Source organism: Pinus tabuliformis, chromosome 7 (assembly GCF_031772625.1).
Source record: "Pinus tabuliformis cultivar Carrire ecotype Pingquan chromosome 7, CPIR1, whole genome shotgun sequence".
NCBI classification, from domain to species: domain Eukaryota; kingdom Viridiplantae; phylum Streptophyta; class Pinopsida; order Pinales; family Pinaceae; genus Pinus; species Pinus tabuliformis.
In genome coordinates, this window is record NC_142293.1 from 160,016,552 (window position 1) to 160,027,672 (window position 11,121).

The window sequence follows — 11,121 nt, forward strand, 5'->3', positions numbered from 1 at the left end:
GCCCTAACCAGTGCATCCTAAATTTCCCTGGAAATTTATAAAACTTACTATCATATAGAAAAACCAGGTCATTTACCTTAATTGTGCACAACTTAATGTGTTAATGATGCTATACATTTTCACGCTGCTTTTGGACTTGTTGGTGAAATCCAACTAAAATTCTATCTTCCTCCAATTCATCCAGCTATGCGAGCCTCTCTTTTAGGGATCTGTGATCCATCATACCTGTAAGTGCTGCTATGCATAGGCTAGGCATAATATACTTCATAGGCATTACAACTTCAACACCATAGACAAGCCTAAAAGTGGTTTGTCCAGTCAACTTCTTGCATGTTGTTCAATAAGCCCACAATACTGCAGGTATGCGTAGGCCCAAATCACTTCGTTGAGCATTGCAAACCTTGGTCAATGCATTTTTGAGCACTTTGTTGAACGCTTCCACCATCCCATTAGCCTGCCGGTGATAAGGCGTACTCTTCTGGTGGTATACCTGAAATTCCTCTGTTAGTGCGTTAATCATCTCATTCAAGAAGTGCATACCACGATTAGTCAAAAAGATCTTCGGACAACAAAATCATGTTAGTACATGCTCAAATAGGAACTTCACAATAGTTCCACCCATGCAATGCTTCATTGGTTGTGCTTCTGCCCAACGAGTCAAATACTCCATTGCGGTGATAATGTACCTTTCTCCCATATTTCCTTGTGGCTAAATGGGTCCTACAAAATCTATCACCCACTTCTCGAAGGGTTGCAATGTCATATTTAGATTCAAAGGCATCTCATCACTCCGCGATGTCCTTCCAGTCCTTCGACACACATAGCACGCCTTGCAATATGCTTTTGCGTCCTGATGAAGGGGTGGCCACCACAACCCTATGCATAGAATCTTCTGTGTAGTTTCTCTCACTACATAATGGCCTCCCACGGCACCCCCATAAGCATCCACGAGGATGCTGCTTCTTTCAAACTTAGGTACATATCATCGCAATATATCATGAGTCCCCATTTTGTACAGATGCCTAGTCGTGATAGAGAAATCTAACGTCTGCACCACTAATTCCTTCTTTTGTTGGACAGTGTATCCTTCTGGTGTAGTTCCTATTGTTAGGAAGTGTATTATATCCTCAAAATGATTATCCACGATGCGCACTTCAAATAACTGTACGTTAGACAATCCTTCTTCCAGGTTAGTAGGTTCCTCCCCTATTTCAATGTGTGACAGGCGGTCTGGTCCCACGTTCAGTCGTCCAGGCTTCATAACCACTTCAAAATCATACTCTTGGAACAATAAGAGCCACCTATAGATTCTCCCCCCAACATAGGCTTATTGACTAGGTACTTCAGCGTGGAGTGATCCATATACATCTTAAAATGGTCTCCCAGCAAGTAGTGCCTCATCATCATCATCTATAGGTTCTAAGTCAGCAGACATGGTAATGGCCCTTTGTCATGTATCCTAGCTACCAGTGTAGGATATTCTTTTGTTTCATGATCAAACAGTGTGCAATACTTGCATGATGGACGTGTTGGATTAGTGAAATCACGGGCATAGTGTCCCAATCCTCTGCAATTGTAGCAAATCGACTGTCCTCGACCTCTGCCAGGTCCTCCTCCACCTCGGCCTTGTCCACGCCCCTAAAATTCTATCCATGCCATCCCTACGCTCTGGTCAAGGGGTTGCGTTTTGGCCTGAACCTTATAGGAAGGAGTTCTATCCATCATCAATTCATAGCTCCTACAAGTATGCTCATCATGTCCTACTGACCTACAAAATTTGTAGAACAACTATTGCGGTGTCTGTACAAACTTCTGCAGCAAGTGACAGTTATCCATGGCATGTTTTCTCGCTACCTGGCAGATAGTGCACCATAATGCAAGCCCCGTACTAGGTCCTACTTGAGCTTTTGGCCTTAAAGGCATTAGTCCCCCTCCTACAATATAGTTCACAAAGACCAGGAAATGGTCTTTGTCATGGCCCTGACTCTTGCATTTCAAGTACCATACCTCCTCACACACCTCTGGTTGAACCGTCTTGTCCTACTTCAGACGTTGCATCTCAACGCATAGGTTCTTTAGTTGCACATGGATTTGTTGAACTCCTAGATTTGGATCTTGCATCAGAGTTTCATGTAGTCTCATGGAAATATCCAAGGCCTCTACCTGATTTGTTATCTTCTATTGCGACAACGCACTCCTTAAGTGGGGTAGTAGCGTAGCTACAAACCACTCGCAATGTTTTCCATCTGTCAAATTCATGTTGGCTTCATGGATTTTACACATCAACCCCTGATCTAGTTCCCAGGACATCTCGCCTAGTTTCATTACAATCTCTTCGAATACAACAATCGACTACACCTCAGATTTAGGCCTAATGAATTCTCTATTCAATGCTTCCTGGATATCTGCCACTCCAACATTTGGGTTATCATTAGAGTACTTAATATACCAGGTTAGTGCGCGATCTTGTAGAGTACGAACCAGTGTTTCCTTCTTTATATGATCACCTGTAACACCTTGAGCTTCCCATACAACCCTCAGAATGAACCAGAATTGATCTGGGTCCTCATTTCCCAAGCCTTTGAACAAAGGCAACTTCACTCTATTTGCCATACTGAACTGCGGTGGAGGGGGGGGGTGGTAGGGGTGAAGTTGGAGGTGGTCTGGGAAGGGGTAGTAATCGTGGGAATCCTTGTCTTATTAACTAAATAGCACTTTGTGGAGAAACCTTCGCTATCTTTTCCTTTTCACCTCACAGAGGAGAAATCAATGGACTATACTCTAGACCCTTTCTTCTTTCCTTCCTGCAATTTTTTCCACTTCGCATAGTTCCAAACGTCAAGGTAGCTGCATAACCCATTTTTCATACAATATAATTTTAATCCAAGTATTCAAAGATTTTACATACTTACCTCGCAGTCCTTTCAAAAATCGTTGCTCCAGTTAGAGCCTAAATCTGCCTTAGGCTGAAAGAAGGCAAAATTCAGGGTAACCACAAACCACGCTCAGTCTGGTAGTTAACCGTACCAGAATAGGAGAGGGATCTCTCCGGGTCACGCTCAGTGAGGAATAAACAATATGGTCTGAGATGACTTAACTAAATACTGATTTTAGGCTAGTAAATAGAAATGGAAAAAGGCGATTTTTGAATGACTGAATTTTCTAGGCTGTGTGGGACCAAAGGACTGCATGAGCTGGGAAATTAAATCAAAGACACAGTATATTTTGTGAGGCAAGATAGGTGAGAGGTTTAGCAATCAGATTTAAATAAAATGGAGTGGAAAGACTATTGAGAAAAGCTAAAAGGGCATATGCATGAATCCTTTTCAGACAGAAGAATATATACAAACTATGAATGCTTTACAAGGCAGAGCATAAACTAAATTCTACCTCTTCTACTTAAGAGAATTCAACCAGAAATGATTATGAATGGATGGTAAACATAACAGAATACATATGAAACATAGAAAGAAAAACACATTTGCTAAACTCACACCACAGGGATCTCATGAATCAGAGCTGCATCATTCTATTAATTTCCAAGCCAAAACTGTACAATGAAAGTGCTGAGTTTTTCTCCACGCTATTCCCAAAAACTCCAACCTTTTACAAATGATTTTCATACCATAAATAAACTCTGCCATGAGGAAATGAATCGACTCAAAATGGGGATTGTTTGATCATTATCGACAAAAGATGAAAAGCCAGCCGCATGTAAAAATAGGAGGTGAAATTTGTTGGTGTAACTCCCTTTGAATCATCATTGAAGACAAAACAGGCCACGTAGCTCATTTCTCTGACACGGTTGATGCCATGTGTTTTAAATTTAAGCGTTTTCAGTCTTTGACCATTCGCTTTTCTTTTTTCTGTTTGAATAAAAACTGTCAGTTTGAAACCTTTCAGCTCCGGCACACAAAAGCATCTTGTTAATACGGGGAACATGGAACACTTGATTTCTTTGTAACTGCAGCTGTGCCAATTGGTTTGTCAAGTCACGGCCATCCTGAGAAAAGTATTTTCATAGTTGTAGACTATGATTCTTCAGCTTCCATCTGTATAAATTCAACAATACTGAGAATAAGTCGATTCTCAAAATCATTATCATCTTTCGAGATATCTTTATACCCATACCTCATAATACATCTATACATATGGTATACTTTTGGGCCAATGCGACCAATAAGATAACGTTCTTCAGCAGGGATAAATGGAACGGGAACTGATTTGATGCACACAAACACAAGTACTTGATGAAATGCAGGAAGATTTGTGACAAAATTTGAGAATATAGCAGGAACCCCTGTGACCAATTCAGTATAGCTTAATCCAATACCAGGAACCCGCACAATTCCAAGGCTTGGTCAAAGTGTGAGAATCCATTTCATAGAAACCTTGTTTTGTAAGTCAAACATGTATTTTCTCCGTGTACCATAATTCCATACATACATGACAACCATAAATATTGCTGCCAAAGCAAGAGGAGCCCAGCCTCCCTATGGCACCTTCATAACAGATGCTGAGAGGTAGGATCCTTCAATCCATCCAAAGAAGAGAAGAAAAGCAATAGCCCATACAAAATTCTTTTTCCATACAATGATTATAACAAGTGACATAAGGCATTTTGTCACAAACATAATAGTGATAGCATCAATGCCATAAGCATTCCCAATCATGGTGGTATCCCTGAATCCTACAATGATGGCAAGACATAGAACCAAGAGAACCCAATTTATTTCTGGTATGTAAATCTGACCACAGATATGCCTCGAAGTGTGGACTATCTTGATACGTGGAAAACAACCCAAAGCATGGCATTTCTTAACGATTGAAAATGTCACTGAAATAACAGCCTGGCTTCCAACAATAGTAGCAAGGGTGGCCACTACAAACACAGGCCAAAAAGCACGCTCAGGTATTGAATCGTAGAAAGTTCTATCAACAGAATGAAAATTTTTCGAAGGAAAGCCGGCTTGTCGCATGTAAGAGAGTATCAGACATGGATAGGCAACTCCTACAAAGGCAATCCAGATGGAAAAAGGAGTGAAGTGTCCAAGATCTACAAACATCGCCTCTGTACTTGTAATACATAGGAGTATCCCTCCGAGAGATATCCATTTATCTTTACCATTATTCCGAAAAAACTTGTATGCATAATAAGGAGAGAGGGCACATAATATACCAGGATTCCAATAAACAACATTTATATGCCAACTGCGCAGATGCAGAATAGCCAAGCAATCACAATAGGTGCAAATATAAAGGCCAGCCTATGAGTGCCAAAATGTTGCAAAGCAAAAACACCAATCAATGTATTGCAGGCAAGAACCACCACCACACTGTCAGGAAGCTTTGAAGTGCGTACTTGAATCCCAGATACTGATGGGAGAATAGATATTGTAGGCGTGAGAACACCATCACATATTACCATGGAAGTGCCTAGTAAAACCATAACCAATAAACATGTGCACAGTCTTCTATGCTTTTCCAGAAATCTCTTCAAAGGAGAGGTTCTTGTATTTTGAGCTGTCTGCCATGTATTATAATATGCAGAAACTTCCTCATCAACTATTTGCTGACCTGGAATCAAACTCAACTTTTCATGTCTACAAAAAAGTGAATACAATGCAAATGTTACCTCTTCACCATTGTCGCTTGCACCCAAAACTATGACAACATACTTAACAACAGGGATTAAGGTCAACGTCCAAAAGGTTAATGAAAAGACCCCAAAGGCTGTATCTTCACTCATATAGTTACCCAAATTTCCATCAAAAGTACTTTTATAGACATATAGTGGGGATGTGCTCAAATCACCATAAACCAACCCAAAGCTTTCGTATGCCAATAGCAAAGTTGATTTGTAGTACATCATCCAAGACACCTGGAACAAATATATCTGGCTCGATTGATAACCTCCGAAAATGAGGCACCCTTAGACCAATGGACAGGTTGTTAACTCAACATACTACTGTATATCAAACTCTAACCTACACTCACGTTGCACCTGTGCAATCCACCGTGCACTATCCTGAAGTTGACGTAATGGCTTCACAAGCTCATTAATCAAATGTATTTATTCAGATGATTTATCGTATGGAATGAAACAACTTGCAAGTTCTATTGTTTGATGATGATCCAGCTCATTGAATGTGCCACTAAACATCAACTCTATCACAAGAATTTCATCCCCTGTGTCAATGAGGCATGTAGCCCGACCTTTCACTTGCACCACACCATCAAAATCAATGTTTCCAAGTTGCTTTAAGCACTCTTGAGCGATTTTTTAACTCTTCCCTAAATTTGTGAAGCTGAGAGTCACGCATTTTCATTCGAAGTTGCTGAGTTGTGCTATTTAATTCTACTTTTATTTGAAAAGACCTCAACTGGTGTTCATCCTGTTCAGACTTATGACAGGGATGAGCAAGCAACTTTTGCTCCAATGCTTCAACTTCTAGTAGTGCATTATCATGTTGAAACTGATGGAAACCATTCAATTTCAAATTGTCCCTTGGCGCAACTCATTAAATTTCAAATAGCTCAACCTGAAGGTACTAACTAACGGTGTGGGTTTTCCCAAGATCATTTCCTTGCAAGTATTCATGTCCAACTATTCGTCAATCATAATAATACAAATGCCACGTCCATCTGTTTGGAATAATTTTGTCTTCACGTATCATTGAAATCGCTGGTTTTTGTGGCGATCTCCACAAAGGCAATACTCAGGTGTGCGCTCTATATTTGTCAATAAATTTAGACATCTTTCTCCACACAGACTCTCTAGATCATCAGGTACATATTTGCAAACAATAATGTCCTCCTCTGTCTGCTTCTTGTGCCCACGATCTGTGATGAACTATTTGATTTTGGAACACTGATGATGATTTTTTCTAGCGTGTCGACCTTGTGCGCCGTGCCCCAGCCCAATGTGCCACGTAGGCTGGATGCGCCGCACACGACCAAACTTGCACTGCGGTATACGGCTCTATGTGCCATGCGTTGTGGATGCGCCGCGACTCCTTCCAACTCACATTTTCAGCTTTCAAATATGAAATTCCTTCTTCCACTTTTAAACTCGACTTCTATGATGGTCTTTGTGATGCGGATTCGTTGTAAAAACAACGGAATTACCATATATAATTGATAACTTGATTTTTGCTTTGTACAAACACATTTTGTAATGTTTTGGCTTCAACTCTTTTCACATTTGAAAACAAACTTTTTTCCTTTGTTTCCTCTAATTATCTGACTTGAATGATGCATCTTTTGACTATTTTTGCAGGGATGGTGGCATATTTTGGTAGAGGATGATCAGCGTTGCGCCTGAAACATTGCACATCCAGAAGCTTTAAAAAATACATATTTACTACCAAAAACAAATTTGATGATTTCTTCTTCAAAACTCTATTTTGAAGAAGAATCATTCTCGAGCCTTACTGATAATGGACATTCTAAAATGAAGACTTATTGGAGACATCCTCATGGCCTGTGGGCATTATTTGACATTGTTGAAGACCAATTCAACTAACCCTAGACCTATTGACTGAAATAACTCTTGCTGACCACAAGACCAAACAAGACTGCACATGACTTTTGAAATTGGCTATGATGAACAGACCAGAGCCAACAGGGCAAGGCATGAGGGACAAGACCCTTTTATTGGATTATGGCATGCCCCTAGCGGAATGCAGGTGATCGAGCAGAATGGGACACCTAAAAATGAAATGCAAAAATATTTTGATCTCTGACGGAGGACTGACAAGACCGACTCTAACATTGGCTCCAATGGGGGATGGTAGCTCCAACTCTTTGGAGGTGCCAAGAACTGCAGATCTTTGGGAGAGCAAACAGTGCCTTTGTCCATAGGGCTATGGAGTCGATGACTTTACAAATCCACATGACTCAATTTATTGATTGAAACCTGACTCAAACCAACTTAATTATGGAACCAACATGACTGAAAAAACTGACTAAATGCAAAAAGAAATGACTCATGACTGACTTAACTAAAACAGAAACTTACAAAACTTGTTCAATGGCAGCAGTCCATCAAGATTCGAGGGTCTCAAATCATGATGACAGCCACCTGCATACTAATGCAATATGTACAATCATGTGTAGTGTGTCTTCCAATGTAGCCAATCAAGTAGATGCCTCCTTGATTGATTCTCTTGATCAGATCTTCTGGTCAACAACAGATACTGGTAACTAGGCATCCAAAAACATGATTGACCGTGATCTCCTTCATCACTGAATACTGCAATAATCACCTTCACTGCTGACTGCAACAAATCTACCATTGGATCCTGAAAAACATGAAGATTTACCTCTTGCTGAAGAAACAAGGTGTCTTTTTATCTTGCTTCATAATGTACTTCAGTAAGAGTATGTTCCTGCTCCTCAAAAAATCCTGAACAGGTGGATGAGCAGATTTCCTCTTCAAAGAACATTTCAAAACATGAAACATAGGAAGAAGACTCTGAAATGGAATCCTGAATGATCTGATCTTTGATAGTCTGAATATATTGTAGGTCATCTTCATATGATATGACAGCCAGATTCTCATTACATTCATCACATTCATCGATCATGAGAAAAGAAACTTCAGATGATTCTTGAAACCCAACACTAACATTTCTATCATCTACCATAAATTCATCCAGAGGGACTTTTTCACTTGAGCAAAGATCTCATCTTGCTATTCATGAGCTGAGTAGATTACCTCTTCATAAAGATTGTGTTCTGATGACATGAGAACATTTGGATCCAAAACTCTGTTTTCGTCATTCCAGATGTTTTCAACAATAGAGTTCTCCTTCATGGGATACAATATGAGGTATTCTTGGTCATCACAATCTGAATCTGTATCTGAAATAGCTATCTTGACATTATCACATTCTGGAATTAGAACTGGACTTCTTTGCATGCTGTCTTCTTCTATGGATAGATCTACAACGACACTTTTTCTTTCATCACTTTTAGCCATATGGACATCTTCAACCTGCTGATCTATAAAGCTGTTTGTAGGACTTTCATCATTTTCATAAGAGGAAGAAGTTCCACCATCACTTTCTTGACCATGTGCATACTGCAAATATGTGTTAACTTGAGCTGTAACATGACTGTGCAAGAGTTGATCTATCTCATCTTTAGATAGATGAGATAATACTTTTTGTTTTCTCTTGCTCGAACAGTGATTGTCTTCATTAATTTCAAGTGAAGGAGTGTACAAATTTCCCCATACTGCTGATCCATCTCATGTAATTCTTGTTGGCTGTCAAGATGCAAAATTCCTTCATTTTCCACCGTACTAAAATCTTGATCTTGCTGCAAATTTTCATGATCATCTTTATGATGCTGAAATGAATTTTCACACAATGCTTCCATGATTTCTTCGTCCACCAAGTCATCATGCCCATAAAAATTCTCAAGATCTTCAATAAAACTATGAACATGGCTACAACAGTCTTGAACTAAAGCCAAGGATGGATATGATTCTTTATACCTTTCAAAGAATATTGCATGAAAATCATTTAAACAATAAATAGAAGCAGGTGGCAAACTTTCATACCAATATTGGGCTTCATCTTCCAGAGTAGCCATAAACATTTTCATCAAACAGTCTTTAGGAAAATTGATCTTTAATTTATGCACATGAAGTGAAATTTCACCAGATGAAGAGTAGCGTCATTACCTTCCACATTTCTAAACACAGTCAAATTCTGAAGCCAATCCACCTTGGGAATTTTATTTGGAAAACCTAGGATGTGATCTTGGCTCATGGGAGCATATCTTCTTGCAACCTGTTCCATCTAGAAAATGTCATAGCTACTGATCTCTCTGCAGTGGAGTCACCATGAAGCATCGATTGCTAGATACTTCAGTGAATGGAGTCGCCAGATGAATGATGTCAGCCTGCTTATGTCTAATCGTTTTCCACCCTCAACAATCAGCTCTGAACTTCAGATATGTACTGGGGCAAGACAATCTACAAGCAGACCAATTTCCTCCCCAATGTGAGTCGCCACTATGTTAGAGCCTAAATCTACCTTAGGCTGAAAGAAGCTAAAATTCAGGGTAACCACAAACCACGCTCAGTCTGGTAGCTAGCCCTACCAGAACAGAAGAGGTATCTCTTCGGGTCACACTCAGTAAGGAATAAACAATATGGTCTAAGATGACTTAAACTAAATACTGATTTCAGGCTAGTAAATAGATATGGAAAAAGGCGACTTTTGAATGACTGAATTTTTTGGGCTGTGTGGGACTAAAGGACTGCATGAGCTGGGAAATTAAATCAAAGACGTGGGATATTTCGTGAGGAAATATAGGCAAGCGGTATAGAAATCAGATTTAAATAAAATGGAGTGGAAAGACTATTGAGAAAAGCTAAAAGGGCATACACATGAATCCTTTTTAGACAGAAGAAGATATAAAAAATATGAATGCTTTACAAGGCAGAGCATAAACTAAATTCTACCTCTTCTACTTAAGAGAATTCAACCAGAAATGATTATGAATGGATGGTAAACATAACAGAATACATATGAAACATAGAAAGAAAAACACATTTGCTAAACTCACACCACAGGGATCTCATGAATCAGAGCTGCATCATTCTATTAATTTCCATGCCAAAACTGTACAATGAAAGTGTTGAGTTTTTCTCCACGATATTCCCAGAAACTCCAACCTTTCACAAATGACTTTCATACCATAAATAAACTCTGTCATGAGGAAATGAATCGACTCAAAACGAGGATTGTTTGATCATTATCGACAAAAGATGAAAAGCCAGCCGTATGTAAAAGGGGCAGTGTTACAATTCCTGCTCGAATTTGTTGATGGCCAATGAGGAGGTGAAATTTGTTGGTGTAACTCCCTTTGAATCACCACTGAAGACAAAATAGGCCACGTAGCTCATTGCTCTGACACGGTTGATGCCATGCGTTTTAAATTTAATCGTTTTCGGTCTTTGACCGTTCGCTTTTCTTTTTTTCGTTTGAATAAAAATTTTCAGTTTGAAACCTTTCAGCTCCAGCACACAAAAGCATATTGTTAATATGGGGAACATGGAACACTTGATTTCTTTGTAACTGCAGTTGTGCCGATTGGTTTGTCAAG

General features: G+C 39.5%; 1 pseudogene; it reads right to left on the minus strand.

The window, feature by feature from the left end:
- Nucleotides 1-4,031: 4,031 nt before the first annotated feature.
- On the minus strand, nt 4,032-5,869 carry LOC149246339 (potassium transporter 7 pseudogene; annotated as a pseudogene).
- Between the last annotated feature and the right edge of the window lie 5,252 nt (nt 5,870-11,121).